Source organism: Opisthocomus hoazin, chromosome 7 (assembly GCF_030867145.1).
Source record: "Opisthocomus hoazin isolate bOpiHoa1 chromosome 7, bOpiHoa1.hap1, whole genome shotgun sequence".
In the NCBI taxonomy this organism is placed as follows: Eukaryota; Metazoa; Chordata; class Aves; order Opisthocomiformes; family Opisthocomidae; genus Opisthocomus; species Opisthocomus hoazin.
The window spans coordinates 49,165,993-49,180,691 of NC_134420.1; the positions used below are offsets into that span (position 1 = coordinate 49,165,993).

The 14,699-nt window shown below is 57.2% G+C and overlaps 1 protein-coding gene across 5 annotated transcripts in view; it reads left to right on the forward strand.

The window, feature by feature from the left end:
- Positions 1-575: 575 nt before the first annotated feature.
- The window catches only part of TMEM63C (transmembrane protein 63C), a 33,286-nt gene continuing 19,162 nt past the window's right edge, over positions 576-14,699 (forward strand). For 3 of the 5 annotated variants that reach the window (XM_075426726.1, XM_075426723.1, XM_075426727.1), the window contains exons 1-3: positions 773-850; positions 3,736-3,884; positions 4,012-4,082. The gene's annotated coding sequence lies outside the window, so the exon portion shown is untranslated. Of the gene's footprint in view, positions 648-754; positions 851-3,735; positions 3,885-4,011; positions 4,083-14,699 lie in introns of those variants that run through there. The other 2 variants (XM_075426725.1, XM_075426724.1) reach the window with 2 other exon arrangements.

Here is a 14,699-nt window from a genome sequence, read left to right on the forward strand (position 1 = left end):
GCAACATGCTTTCCTTAGCACCTGGAGAAGCCACAAGTGTGGGACCCCAGACCCCCAGCACGAGGCAGTACTGATAATGAACTTGGGACGTGAGTGGGACTCCCGCGCCCGCGTTCTGGTGGCCGTTTCCCGCCCGCCCAGGTGCAGGCGCGTCCCCGATCAGTGTTTGGGAACAGGGGTGGCCGGGCGAGACACCCAGTACTGCACCCCGGGGTGCGCTGCCGGCTGCTTCCCCGGCGCGGGGTGCGCTGCCTGCGCCCCCACAGCCCGCACAGGCAAGGAGCGGGGGGGGATGCTCAAGGAGACCCAGGCCCGTGTCCCTGTGCTGGGGGGCGGCCCCCCGTGTGCCCCCGGAGGCCCGCTCCGCTGCCCGCCGAGCACACACCCGGGCAGCCATCCCGCGGAGCCCGCGGCCTCGCACCTCGCAACGCCCGGGGACGCGCAGACCCCGCCGCCGGCAGCTCCCGCCCGCTCCCCGCGCCGAGGCCCGCAGCCGCCGCCTCGCCCCCATCTTCCCCCGCTCCCCGCACGGTGAGGCAGCGCGGCGGGGGGCTGCCCGCCCCCGCCCCGGGCCCCGCGGGGGGAGCCGCCTCCTGGCCCGCAGCTCCGGCCGCTTGCTCGGCGCAGGCCCCGGCGCCGGAGCATCGGTAAGGCGGGGGCAGCCGCGCCCGGGGACCGCGGCCTCTCCGCCGCAGCGGGGCGGGCGCGGGGCGGAGCGGCGGCGGCCCCGGCCCCTTCCACTTTCCCTTTCCTCTGCCTGGGCCGGGCAGCCCGGGGGGGCCCGCGGGGAGGGGAGGAGGGAGGCGGCGGGCACGGGGCCCGGAGCGGAGTGGGGGTCACCCCCCAGCAGGTCAGTCCGGGGCGGCGGCGGGTCGGGAGCCGCGGTGCGGGCTGCGGGGCTCGGCCGGCCCCTGCTGAGGGCTGGGGGCCTCAGGGGTGCGGGGCGGATTGGGGTGAGGGATGCTGCGGGCTGCGCGTCGCGGGGGCCCTGGCGCCGGGGGATGCTCACGGCGACCCGCGCGGCCCCCGGGCGGGTGTGCCCGCACGGCGCTGGGCAGCACCCGGGTGCGGCTCGCTGCGGGGGGGTCCGGAGCGGGCTCGGCTGCGTGTGCGGGAGGGTTCTGGGTGCTCAGCTCCGTGCCCCGGTGCTGGACCGGGTACCAAAGCGGCTCCGGGTGGGTAACGCTCGTCCCCAGCCGGCTGGCGGGCAGCCGGGGCCCGGCGAGGCGCGGGGGCTTCCCTGGTGTCCTTTCCCCCGCGGTGCCCTTCCCCCGTGCCCGCGCTGCTGTCCTGCGGGACGAGGTAAACGTCACCCCGCCGCTGTGTCAGGCCTGGCTTGTGCTCTGTTCCCCGCGTCATCCCGGCCGCAGCATCCTCCTGCCGGGAGCCACACCTGGCAGGGTTAGAAATGCTTCGTGCTGGCAGGGAAGAAGAGGGGGAATCTCTCCCCGTTTCTCCCTCCAGCTTTTGAGAGATTGATGGCTGTGAAAAGGCTGTCGGGTCAGGATGCTCCAAGGCTCTGGCCAAGCTGCTCTCCCTGCAGTTCAGGACTTTGTCCAGGTTTGTCCACAGATCAAGGGCCTGTCTTCTCCCTCGCTTGCTCCCCCGTCCTCTCTAGCAGCAGTGGTGCTGCATGGTGGGTTTGCAGTTCAGAAACCTCCTGAACCAAACGGGTGTTATCCAGGAGGAAGAGAGAGAGAGACCTTTGTCTGGCTGGCAGATGTTATTTCTGCATGAGCATCTTTTTCATTTTAACTGTTTCGCCACCGTCTCCAGCACTGATCTGCACTACTGCCTGCTTCCCTTTCGGAGAGTTCGAGGGGAGCGATCAGAGAGCGAGGAGGTGAGGGGAAAGCTGGGTGGGCAAAAGATGTACAAGAAAGCACCTTGCCCCACGTTGGGGTTTTACGATGCAGTGTGACAGGTCAGGCTGCCGGTCTGAGCGGCGGAGAGATGGCAAAATGTGCCCTTTTGGGATAGAAGGTGCTGTTGAAGTGGTTTGCGGTATTTGCTCAGAGGAGAGACGGGAGAAAGTGTGAAAAAAGCAGAAGGTGGAGAGCCTGGCCCGGAGAGCAGATCTGAACCTTGGCCTCGCTGCCTTCCCTGCTGCCCTGGATAGTGGTGGTCAGGGCTAGCAGCAGATGGAGAGGGAGGCAGAAGCAGCTCTTTCAGGAAGGATTTGTCTTAAGTAGCCTGGCAAACAGCCATTGGCAAACAAATAAGTAATAAATAAAAGCAGGGAGGCCGCCGGCACCCCTGCAGCCTCTGACTCCATAGCACATATGGGCTTTTCTGGCTTCCCTGTAAGCTTAAACCTCTGCCTGCTTCCCATGGCAGCATCCCGGCTTCCATCCCTGCAGCTCCCTCTGAATGCCTTTCAGCTGTTTTACTTTTTTTTTGCACGATATCACTTGAATCGCTCTATAGCTGCTTTCCTCTTCAAAGCTTTCCCGGAGGTTAACTGGTTCATCCCTGGTTTGGTGGCTGCTGGCAGTGGTAAGCGTAGGGTGGTCCTGCAAACAGGGACAGACATAGTCATGCTTGCCAGGGATGCTGGTCAGGGGTGTGTGTAGGCCCTCGCAGGTAAATACCATCCTCCTTCCACGCAGAGACTTCTGGCCCAAGGGAAAGTAAGGCAGATTTCATCATAGCTTCAGAGCCTACATCTGCAGAGTTGTAGAAGGAGGAGTGTCACTGCTTTAAAATACTCCTTGCAGGAAATACTCCCGCCTTAACAGACTGTGAGAGCTTTCCCAAAGCAGCAAGGAGAGGCAGAAGTGTTTCTAACACCCACAGGTGAATGCAACTGAAATTAAACTAATCAGTCACCTAAACTCTTAGGCAAACATCAGTGTGCTGTGCAAATGCTGACTCCTCCATGAGTCCTATAAACACCAAAGCCTTCTACGGTCATCACTTCTGCGTTTGGTGAAACAGCTCTTCTTACGTACTTCAGTTGCTGTAAATATATTTCGTGTACTTGGCCCTGAGGTTGAAGAAAACATTGCATTGCTGATGTGCTGTGCTCAGAGCAAAAGCGGGTTTGGTCTGAGATTATTTCAGGAGAAACAGCCCCAGTCCCGATTTCCTTCAGCTGTGGCTTGGTTACATTCAGTCCCTAAGCAGCTATCGGATCCCTCAGCAAGGAGAGGTCTTAGAGCTTGTAGGCATCCTTCAAAAGCTGGAAGTTATTGCTTCAAATGTAGCTGGAACTGGTAATTAGGCTGTGATCACACCTTGTTATTAGGTGGGGACAATGGCAGCAGTTTGCTCACGCCATTACAACAACAATGGGACAGCCCCAGCCAGGTCACCTGCGCAGCCCTTCCCATCGCCCAGGCCGCTGTTGTTGCTGGTTAATGGGTGGCACTGGGCACGGCAGGTCCAGCAGGACCTCTCGGCAGGGTCAGGGGGAGATGGGGTGGAGTTGCCTGGGGGGGGGGGGGGCATGGGCTCCCCTCTCCCAGCCTGCTGCCCCGGTCCCTGTGTCACCCTCGCCTCTCTGCCGGTTCCGCCACCGCTCAGTCTCGCAGCTCCTCACCAGGTTCGCTCTTATGACTCGTCTTGGTGGTTTCCTAGGCCCCAGTGCTGTCCTGCCGTGCCTTTCCCGGTACCACCCTCTCTTAGTGGATGGCTGTGTTGGAGTAAGAGCTGCAGCCATGCCGAGGGCTGCAGAGAAAACCTCTTTGGCTGAGAAATCGTCTTCCTAATTGAAATTACTGTAATGTTACCCAGCCTCCGGGGAGCATGAACACCACGGTATGGAAGCATGTCAGCACCGGGATCAGTTGTGCAGTTCCCAGCAGAGTTCCCGTGAGAAGCCGTGGGTACCATTTTGACCAAGGAGGGGCTTCCATGCTGTTGTAGTATGATGCCAAATAAAGGTGTGTTTAAAATGGAGTGCCAGAGCAGAGAGACTCAGTGCTCCTGTTCAGTGGGAGCACGTGAAAGCTTTGGGTGACCCAATTCCCCTACCCCCAGCACCAACATCTTGTGTCCTGTCATCTGCAGATTGTGGGTGAGCTGAGAGGAAGGCAGGATCTGAACGAACCAAGCTCCATTGCACCCCCAAGTGCTAAAAGGCAGGTTGTGATATGTGGGAAAGTACGTTGTCATGTCATTTTGAGTTCCTCCTAACAGGGAGAGGAAGGGGCTCTGGCCCTGCTCCGCCGAAGAGCACTTTATTGTTAGCTGGGAGTTGTTCGTAGGAGGCAGCTGGGGCGGGAGGTGGTGGAGATTGAGAGAATGAGCCCCTTGATGTGCCATGTTGGATGGGGTAGGGGAGATGGAAATTCAGAGAAGGTAGAGGTGGGGGAGTTGGGGCAAACCTCAGATTTGGAAAGATAGCTGGGGAGCAGCTCCCAGCTGTGGCCCAAAGTGAGCCCATGGTACCCTGAGACGAGGCCTGGGAACCCTGTGTTGGGTGAGACAAGGTGACCATGCTGGAGCAGTTCCCTTGCTGCGCTACCCAAGCAGGAAGATGACCCACACTAGGATGACAAGCCAGGGAGGTGGCACAGGCTGAGGTGCTGAGACATCATGAGAGGGCTGGCAAGCTGAGGGGTGATTCGCAAGGCTTGGAAGTGGCTGACCACGGGCTACAGGGCACCAGCACAGCTAGGATCCCAGCCAGCGCTGGGACAGCCCCCGGTAGTCTGGGGCTGGAGACCCACCTCGCTGGAGGAACCTGGTTGCAATAGCAGGCTGGGGTGGCCTTCTCAGCGTGGCTCTGGCTTGGAGCAGAGTCTTCATCCTTAGAGATATTCAAAACATGGCCTGGACGTGGCCCTGAGCAACCTCCTCTAGCAGACCCTGCTTTGAGAAGGGAGGCTGGACTAGATGGTCTCCCTTGAGCCTCAGCACTTCTGTGATTATTTATCCTATCTTCTGACAACTTTGGTCACCATGGGATAATCCCCAAGGCAGCATTAGAGAAATGACCAGAAGTTTGGAGGTCTGCCTAGCTCCCCTGAGCCCACAAGCAGCGCTCTGGAGGTCTCAACACCAGTAAGAGACTCCAAGGGCTGGCAGGCTCCGGGCTGGGGACATGCACCATTCCTTGTGTTTCTGGGCCGCTTTTCTCAGGGAGAGGTCACAGATGGCAGAACTATGTAGAAGTGAAGTATAATGGCAAAAATGGCAGAAGAACGAACCAAACTTCATAGACTTCAGAGCAAGTTTGATCTGCGCCTTGTTTGGCCCTTGATTTGGTGCTGAGTAGGATGGGTGGATTAAAGTCACGATTTAAATTAATGATCAGAAAGCCAAGACCTCGGTACCTAGTTTTGATCTTGCTGTGTTTGTACACTTGTGCTCTTTTCCTAAGGACAAGTTGATTCTCAGTGATGAGTATGTTGTGGTACTTCGGGCTGAGCAGGAGGCTGCACCATGCTTAAGTGAGTGGGTTTGCAGTGTAGCATATGGTTATTTAGATTCTTAATGTCTGTATTGCTTGCATTAGAAAATGGTGATTGACACTTTTCTTTGTTAGGTATCACTTAATTATTTATTATAAATTTGGTCCAGCTGTACTTCAGTGGAAAATGAAAACCACTTCAAAACGCAGAAAGCAAGCATTTAAGAAATGGTTTGTAGTTGGTTAAATGGTTCTAAAACTGCTTAAAATGTATGGGTCCACAAAAGAAAAAAAGAGTATCAAAGCATGATTTGTATGTGTAGTGAATTTAACAGTACTATATTACTATACTACATTGTATTATTATGCTACTATACTGTAGGAACAGAATTTTATTGTAGGAGATGTAAAATATAACCAGTGGTATAACCTGATTATTTCAAGCTTATAAGAATTCAGAACTAGTAGAGATTATCCTCGCACACTTGATCTTCATTGGGCATGGAAAGGGAACCAGGCTCTCCTGCCTTACTCTCCCGCCTTAACCTGCAGTAATTTTCTGAACTTTGAACTAATCAGCATACTAAATCAACTGAAACATTTTTTTTCCCCCTCTGCTTTCAAAAAGGCTGATGCCGTCAGAGCCGGTTTTGCAGTTCATCAGATTTTAGCTCCAGGTGCTCAGCCAGTGAGCGGATCTGGCAGCAAGGACATACTGCATGAATTTCTACTGACTTATTTTTCACTGATGAGAATGATCTGAGGTCTTAGCATGTAGGTTGTTATAACTTCCAGCTTTAAATTGGCTGTCTTTTAATTTAGAAAGCTTTTGGTTCAGACAAAATTTGATTACTTTTAAGTCAGGTATATGTTTCCAAAAGTCCTAATTCTTCTGTTTGTTCTGGTTCCAAGTCCTCTTTATTGCTTTTTCCTTTCATATTACACTGCTGCTAATCTTCTCATCAGGCAGTTTCATTGGATTTTTCTGCTGGGAGATTTTCATCAAGTTTAATTTTCTTTCATCCGAGTTTTTAATTTCTTGTGTTTTCTTCCATGAAATTTCATCAAATTCTTCCTTGTTCAGAAACAAAAAAACCCTTAACAAAGTGAATACTGCTAATGAAAGCTGCAGTGGCTGGGCCGCCTCCTGAGAACGGCACATTGTAGAGACTTTCAGGTTAGTTCAGGCATGGCGGGAAAGTCAGCGCATGGGTGTTTCTGTGAATACAGTCCTCTGATGGACTGCACGCTGGGCTGGATAGACCTAGCTATGCAAAGCTCTAGTTATTGGCCATAGAGAAACTATGACCATGCCCTAAGCCTTGTCTTGGGTATGTACTTACACTATCGCAGCCACAGCTTTATGTGTGTTCTGGGGTAGTCATTAGGTTTCAGGATTCCTTCACCCCGGCAGCTATGTCCAAAGGGCCAGCTGTTTAATAGGACAGGAGTTGAACTCCAGCGGTTTCTTTCCATCCAAGGAGGTGAACTGGCCCTCAGGAAAGACATGTTGCAGTTGGTTTCAGCAGAGAGGGGGTTTCGCTCTACATTTGTTTGGACTTGGGATTTCTCGTGGTAGCTGGAGTGTGCCAGGGAATATCTGGGGGACAGAATATGTTTCTGTACATCCATAGTCTTTGAAGTCCCAGGTGGGAACCATGCCCAGGGTGTGTCTCTGCCACCCCCCCTCCCCATGGGAACAATCTGTGCCAGCGCTGTGTCCTCCCCATCCTCTGCCCCAGGGCAGGAGAAGGGGTGCGCAGGGCAGGCGTGTGATGGGACCTGCTGAGGTTCGGGTCAGATCCTGCTGTCGGTGCTGCAGGCTGGCTGCGGGCTCCCTGAAGGTGCGGCGGAAAACTTTCCATTCCCTGGAGCTCGCCTTGGTCAAGAGGTGAGAAGCGGTGGAGAGCAGTCATGCCAGCAGGATGGTATCTCGCTCGCTCATTGAACAGAGCTAATCCAGGTAGCTGGGTTGTGCGGCTGTGCCCGTGTGCATGGCCAGTCTGGTGCTCTGTGCAGCACCGGTGACGTTGCTGGAGCTCGCTGTCGGGTTTGGGCTGGTCCTGCAGCTCATGTAGCAGAGGAGCTCTGTGTGCCATGGTGAACATCAGCAGTTCAGAAGCCTTCCCAGTGCCGTCCTCACACCTGGCTTTTGGTCCTTTTTTGGTCCCCTCCCTCCAGTGTGACATCCGCGTGCCCCAGGATGGAGCTGTGCCGCCAGGAGGAAGCATGGAAAGCATCCAGGCAGGATTTGGAGACCGGTGTGTCCTGCAGGCTGCCCTATCTGCAGGGAAGTGGCAACAGTGCAGGATTCAGCATCACTTCGATATTGATCCCCGCCGCTCTGGAGGAGGGTTTGGCTGCCTGTGCAGAGCTCTGCTCACCCTCATAGGGCTGCGGTCGGCACGGGGATGTTGGGGTGAGCTGTGGCCTCCACAGCGTCTGCGGCTGCACAGCTTTTTGTCTTTAGCAGGTGCAGGTGCCGTGCTGGCACTGGTGAAGCAGAGGGGTTTTTCAGGGCGGGACGTGCCCATGTACTTTACTGGAAGCGCTGATTGCCCCTGGGAGCCAGGCTGAGAGGGGGTGGTTGTGCAGGAGGCAGAGGTCTTGTGCGCTCTCGCCTTCGGTTTGCTCAAACTGGCTGGAGGCTCTTTGTGTTTCCAGGCGCTTCCTGGAACAGAGGTGGCAGCTGTGCAGCAGCACAGCATGTGCCAAACTGCCCCTTATATCAGCCACGTTGTGGATGTGGAGACCCTTGCTCGTTTTGTAAATGCCTTGCTGGTACCGCAGAGGCCGAGTACGGGATCTCGGGGTGCTCACCGCAGGGCCAGCCAGGCAGCAGCAGCAGCGTGCTTGGTTGCAGGTTTGGCGTGCGCTGGGTGGGGATGGGGCAGGGAGAACGGCATAGCTGAAACCAGCCAGAAAGCAGGAGCTGGGGCTGGATACCCAGCCGCTGTGAAAACCCCTTGGTATCAATGATATCCATGAGCATCACTCCCAAAATGGACGCAGAGCCTGTCTGATCCGGTTTGATTGCAGCAGGGCCTCAGATAGCTGCTGGGCTGTAGAGAGGCTTGCAGTGGCTGTTACTGGGGCACTGCTCCCTGCCTGGGCCCGCAGATCTCTTTGGCCAGCTGTATTGCTGGTACCAGCACTGCTGAGCGGGGCATAGGGCTGCCAGCCCAAAGTGCCCCAGAAGGACGAGGGGCATGGGCTTGGGGAGGCTCCTTTTGCAGCCCTCTGCTTCAGCGCCTCACCTTTAATTTCCTTTGCTTTTCTCTTCCACGTGAGCGGTGATGCTGTGGAGGGCAGAGGGGCGGCTGCCTGCAGCCCCCATGCTGCTGGCAGGGTAGGCAGAGCAGCGCAGGGGCTGCCAGCCTTTCCCTGAGCCGCAGCCTGGCTGCGTGGCCCTGTGTGCGGGGAAGGCAGGCTTGTGCAGAGAAACCAGGGACAAACTCTCTGCCTCCCTGCTCCTAAAACTTGCCATCCTGATCTTTTTTCCCATTTTCCCCCTGATCTCAGACAGCCTTTTTCCAAGGCTGACTTGCCCACAGAGCATCTCTGATACTGGCTGTTGGATGTGGCATGTTTGAAAGGATGGGAACCCTTCCAAACCTGCCAGGCTGGTCTGACAGCCCCTACGAGGTGTTGTGTTGCCTGCTCTTGCAGCGGGAAGAGCTTGCAGGTCGCTCCGTGACCACCCCACTGCCAAATCTGCCATCTGTCTCACCACGTCCTCTGGGCGATGCTGCGCCTCCCAGCCCACCGCTTCTCTCCTCCCGGTGCCTTGTCCCTTTCCCAGCCCAGCTGCTGTACGTGCCCAGATGGGACAATTCCTTCTCTGTCCAAAGGCAAAGAAACCATTTCTTGTGTTTTCCTCCATCACATCCCTCACTCCCGACATCTGTTGTGCTGGCTGCGGGCGCAGCCGGAGTGGGGCAGGAAGGCAGCGCGGTGGGTGCGGGCAGTGCCAGCCCGCAGTGCTGGCACGGCAGTGGCTATGTGCTGCTCACCTCTGTATGCCGGGCCACCCACCTGAGGTAGGCGTGTGTCAGGGGGGATCTGGAACCCCAGTCCTTGCCATGCATCTCGTCTTGCCTCTTGCTGGGTTGGGATGTGCCGACGTGCCCCTCCTGTCAGCCCTGTGGTTTCCCTCTCATCCCTGATGCTCCAGGGCCATTCTGCTTCCTGAGTCCACTCCTCAGAGGAAAGTGGGCTGGTGGGTGTCAGAGGCTGTCTGCTCTGTCCTACAGCAGCTACGTGGCTGGGGCTGTGCTCGGGTGTCCTGGGCAAGTGGAATTCCCTGGGGGGGATGAGAGCAATGGGAACGAGCTGTCTTGTCGGCGCAAGCACCCGTTGTGCCGGGAGGAGGCTGGAACAGTCGGTACTTTGCAGAGCCGCGTGTCTGCAGCTCTGCCTGCGCTGGGGAGAGCCTCCTCCCTTCCCCGCCGCAGCAGCTTTCCTCCGATCGCCCGTGAAGGCTGTGTGGGCTGCAGAGGCTGCTGGACGTGTGCCCCAGCAACCGGGGGAGACCGACTGCGTGCTCCCTCCGCTGCCCCAGTGGAAATCAGCGCTGGGCTGGCCCGGCACAGGGGCAGGATTTGGTGGGAGGGTGGGCGGTTGGACCGCAGCCCGGACAAAGGCAGTACAATCTGGTGTTGAGACTATGAGATGGGTTCAGTCTCTTCCCTGCTCCCGTTCAAGGACCGAATTTACTTGTACACCAGGGGAAGGTGGCAATTTGGTGGGTCCTGTAGCCTCCCCTACAGATGCAGCCCCAGGGGATGGAGGTGGCTAAGCCAGGGCTTGGGGAGCACCTTCTCTCCTTGTCCTGCCTTTGCAGACCCCTGCGTTGACCATCAAAAGCTTCCCCTTCCCTTTAATGTGCTATTGACTTGAACCAGGATGCTGAGAGCTAATCCTTCCGGCACAGCTGGATGCGGCTGGCACAGCCACTGCCGGGGCCATCGACCCATCAATGCTTGTGTAACCTGCCAATGCCGGAGCCTTCGCCGAGGTGCCAGCTCCCACGCTGCCGGGGTGGCATGATTCATCCCGGTCCGCTCGTGTCACCCACATGTGCTCGGAAGCTGGGCAGAGGTGGGAAGAAAGCCTTGTCGGGACCAGTGCTGGTGAGCCGTGTGCTCCTGGGCTGCTGCTGCAGCCCAGACCTCGCTCTCTGCTCCTGGCACCGAGCACAGGCGGTGGGAAGTGTTCTAGCTTGCAAATGCTCTAAAATCATATTTGGTGTGTGTGTGCATGTGTATATATATAGTGTTACAACCCGCTGCTCTCGGGAGGAAGCTTTTGTGCTTGCAGAGAGTGGAGCTGGGCAGGGCAGGAGCGCTTTCTTTGCTCCTGCAGCAGAATCAGCTGCGAGGGATGTTGTGTCTGCTCAAAGCTGAGGAGGAGCGAAGGGGACAGGCTGGCAGCAGCTGGGTGCCAAGGCCTCCCCCAGAGCAGTGAGGAGGGAGGTGTGCAGGTGCCCGAGGACAAGGGGCTCAATGGGACAAGGATGACGACGCCCACCTTTTACTGGGAGGCTGTGGGATGAGGGTGCTTGGTGGCCGTCAGGTCCCTGTGAGGCAGCAGTGGGCTGGAGTGGAGCAGAGCTGGGCCCAGTAGCATGGGTGCCAGACCCCTGCTAGCCTGCCCTATGCCCACGCTCCCCCCCATCACACAGCAGGCTTGCGGGCATCAGCCATGAGGAGGGCTGGCTGGAGCTCAGCAGCTGAGAGCAACCCCACGGGGGACTTGAAATGCCCCTGCTTTCTCCACCAGCTTGGCAGCGAGGTCCCTGCCACCCCAGGCACGCCGAGCCATGCTGGCCGGGCAGGACACCGAGGTGTAAAGCCACCGGAGTTGTGTGGTTCAAGCAGTGCGGTATTGGGCTTCCCGGTCAGCGTCCCACTCAGGCAGGGCCCAAGTCCTCTCCTTGCTGGTGGTCTTACCTCTGCCCTGGGGTGAGGTTCCCTCCGCTCACTGGTGATGGCTGTAGCTGTCCTGGCCGCTCCCATGGCTGGCAGTCTCCCTGCAGCAGGTGGCTTGATAGAAGGCAGCAGATAAACCTCCCACTTTCCACCTCCCACAGCTCGCTGCTCCCCAGACAGCGGAAGGGGCTTGGGGAGGAAAGAGCTGCCTTTTCCCCCTGTCTCCATCCTGCCTTTCCCCCCGTCTCCAGGGTCCACAGTGCTCCTGGCGCCCTATGACAATGTGAAAAATGCCCGTGACCTGCAGTGACAGCCTTGGGCTGGCCCCCGACCGCAGCATGGCTGCTCCTGGTTCCCATATAGGTGTCCACGAGGGAGTGCTTTCCCAGCAGAGGTGGCACTTTCCTTGACAGAGGTCTTAAAATCCTCCTCTGTTTGAGCACGATTACCTGAGTGGAGGGAGAAGCAATCTGCCCGTAAATGCCTCATGTCCCACCGCCGGTCGCAGCCTCGATGAGAGGTGCCTTCCTCGGCCTTCAGTACCAAATGGGAGCTGCTGCTGCCGGGCTGGCTGTGTGCGGGTGCAGCGTGCCGTGGTCCTGGAGCTGGCAGGCAGTAAGCAACCCAGGGTACCCTTTGCGGGGAAGCTCAAGCCCTTCTCTAGGGCCAGCTGCTGCCATGGCCTGCAGTCATGCGGGCAGCAGAGGCTGGGAGTTGATGCACGTAGCATCGTTAATTAACTGCAAGTGCGGGAGTTGCTCTGGGGACTGCGAACAGCATTCAGCATCCCGGCTTGGAGCAGGGACCTGGTGGTACCGGGCGGTCTCTTTACTGTTTACCTGAAATACTGTTTTCCTGAACACCCGTGTGTGTTAACTGAGAGCCCTGGGATGACTCCCTGCCCCTTCCCCACTTGTGAGCAACCTGGATCTCCGTCCCCCACAGTCAGGCCCGGCTTTTTCATAGCATCATAGAATAGTTTGGGTTGGAAGGGACCTTTAAAGGTCATCCAGTCCAACCCCTCTGCAATGAGCAGGGACATTTTCTACTAGATGAGGTTGCTCAGAGCCCTGTCCAACCTGGCCTTGAATGTTTCCAGGGATGGAGCACCTACAACCTCTCTGGGCAACCTGTGCCAGTGTTTCACCACCCTCATTGTAAAAAATTTCTTCCTTATAACTAGTCTGAATCTACCTGCTTTTAGTTTAAAGCCATTACCCCTTGTCCTGTCATTACAGGCCCTATAAAAATGTCTGTCCCCATCTTTCTTATGAGCCCCCTTTCTTGTCTCTCTGCTCCCAGCCATCACCCACCAGCAGCCCGGCAGCTCCCTGCTCCACACCTGGGCTGGGCCTGGCCTGGGTAATCCTTTGTGCTGAAGAGCATTGATTTAAGCATTATCAGAGGACAAGGGTGCACAACACAGAATGAGTGACGGGCCTCTTCCCTGGAGACCTTGCAGCCCAATTATCTCATGTTTGCTCAGTGCTTTGTACACACAAAGTGCGGTGTGAGGGGCTCAGCATGCTGTGTGCACAGCAGGATATTAAAATATAAAACAAACATGGTTTAGAGCCAGCCTTCAGTGGCACCTTAGTAAAATGTGGCAAACAGGGCTAGGGGTGGAATGAATGAACTCCGCTCTGGTTCTTCCTTCCCAGTCACCGTGCGCTGGCCCCAGCAGCTCCTGGCTCACACGTGAGTGGAGGAGGCACTGGAGGAGAGCTGATCTGTGCCCAGGGTCTCCCCGCGCTGGCCCAAACCAACCTGCCCAGCTGCGGGTCTCGCCGTAAGCACTGTTTGCTCTCGGTTCCCTGAGGTTTGGCTTTATTCTCGTGCTGAGGAGCCCTGCAGCGAGTCAGTGCTGCCCTCCTTGGTCCTCAGCATCACCTGGGGAGAAGGGACTTGTGCAGGCGGCTGCCATACCGCAGAGGAAGGCCACAAACGTCATCCTGTGGAGAGCCCCGCTGGAGGCTGCGGGCTGGAAAGCCTTCTCGTCCAAAAACCTCATACATGGAGCTTAGTCGGTCCCAGCACCGAAACGCGGCCGCCCCTGGGTCTGCATAGCGGTACCGGGGAAGAAGGGGAGGGCAGGGAGCCAGGGGCGATGTGGCAGCCACTGCAGGGGGATGTGGCAAGGAGGGGTTTGTTCTCAAATGCTGTGTTGGTTTAAGGTGAGTCTCAGGTTTTTTCCCTTGGGGCAGCGTGACCCTGTGCAGGGTTTCATGAAGGTGATGGCAACCTGCAACTCCAGAGAGCAGAAAAACTTGCTTGGCTCCCCAAAATGGGGTCATGGTCTCTTCCTTCTGGTGGGTCGCATAGTTTGGATAGTCAGTGTTGGCAGGACAAGTGGGGGGGGGGCAGGGAGGAACACCCACTTTCTGTCGCAGGAACAGGTGCCTGTTCCCTCATCCTTCTGCCCACATGGTCCCTCACCATGGGTCCCTGCATCTCCGTGCCATCCCTTGCTGCAGCACGCTCCCAGAGGGCTGCTGGGGACATGAAGCATCAGGGACAGGAGCAGCAGTGCCGGAGGTGGGCTCACCACCAAAGGGAAGGGGCTTGCTATGGGGTTTGCATCCCCCAGGTCTGGGTGGGCTCATGGGCCAGCAGCTCCACCCCGCCATCCTGCCCTGGCATTCGTGCCCCTTGGAGGGGAAAGCAGCACCAGAGCTTGTGGGCAGGGAAGGTGATGTTTATTTACAACATCTTTAAGCAGGTTTATTTTACTCAGCCATGCGCTCACACTTGTTTTCTCATTGATCCCACTCCCATGCCCATACCCCCATACTCATGAGCACCCAGGCATGTGTGCTCAGGGTTGCTTGTGGGGGTACAGGGACAAGGGACACGGGCTGTCAGGTCCTCCTGACCCCTTTGAGCAATCGTGTCTTGATTGGCAATGACAAAGCTAGTCTTTGAGCAGGTGTTTTATACTTATCAGTTGCTGCAGAGTGGTCCTTTGCCTCCAGACCTTACTGATCCCAGCCTCCGTAGACCACTGGCCAGGTTGCTGCTCGTGATGTCATCCTCCTTGTTTGGAAGATGTGTCTTGTTTCCAGCAGGCTAACAGGACAGACGGGTGTATGTCCTGCGTGAGGCGGCTGCTGCCCTGCTGGTGATGGGATGGGGGTCTTCTGCTGGTGGGTTGTCTGTGCTGTGGCCTTCGCAGGGTGCCCCACACCCGCTCACCCCCATGGGCTTCTGGCAGCCCACCCCCTCTTTGTTTTTAGGACATGGAGGCTGTGACTCTAAGAGAGAAGGGCGAAGGGAGAGCCGGGGTGGAATGCCTTGGACCCACATGAGGTTTTGGAGGGCTGTGTCTATGGTCCCAAGCCCTCTGTGCTTGTCATCCCCCCCACAAGATGCAGCCCATGATGTGCCTGTTCTCCCGTGCACCGAGCTGCAGGGAT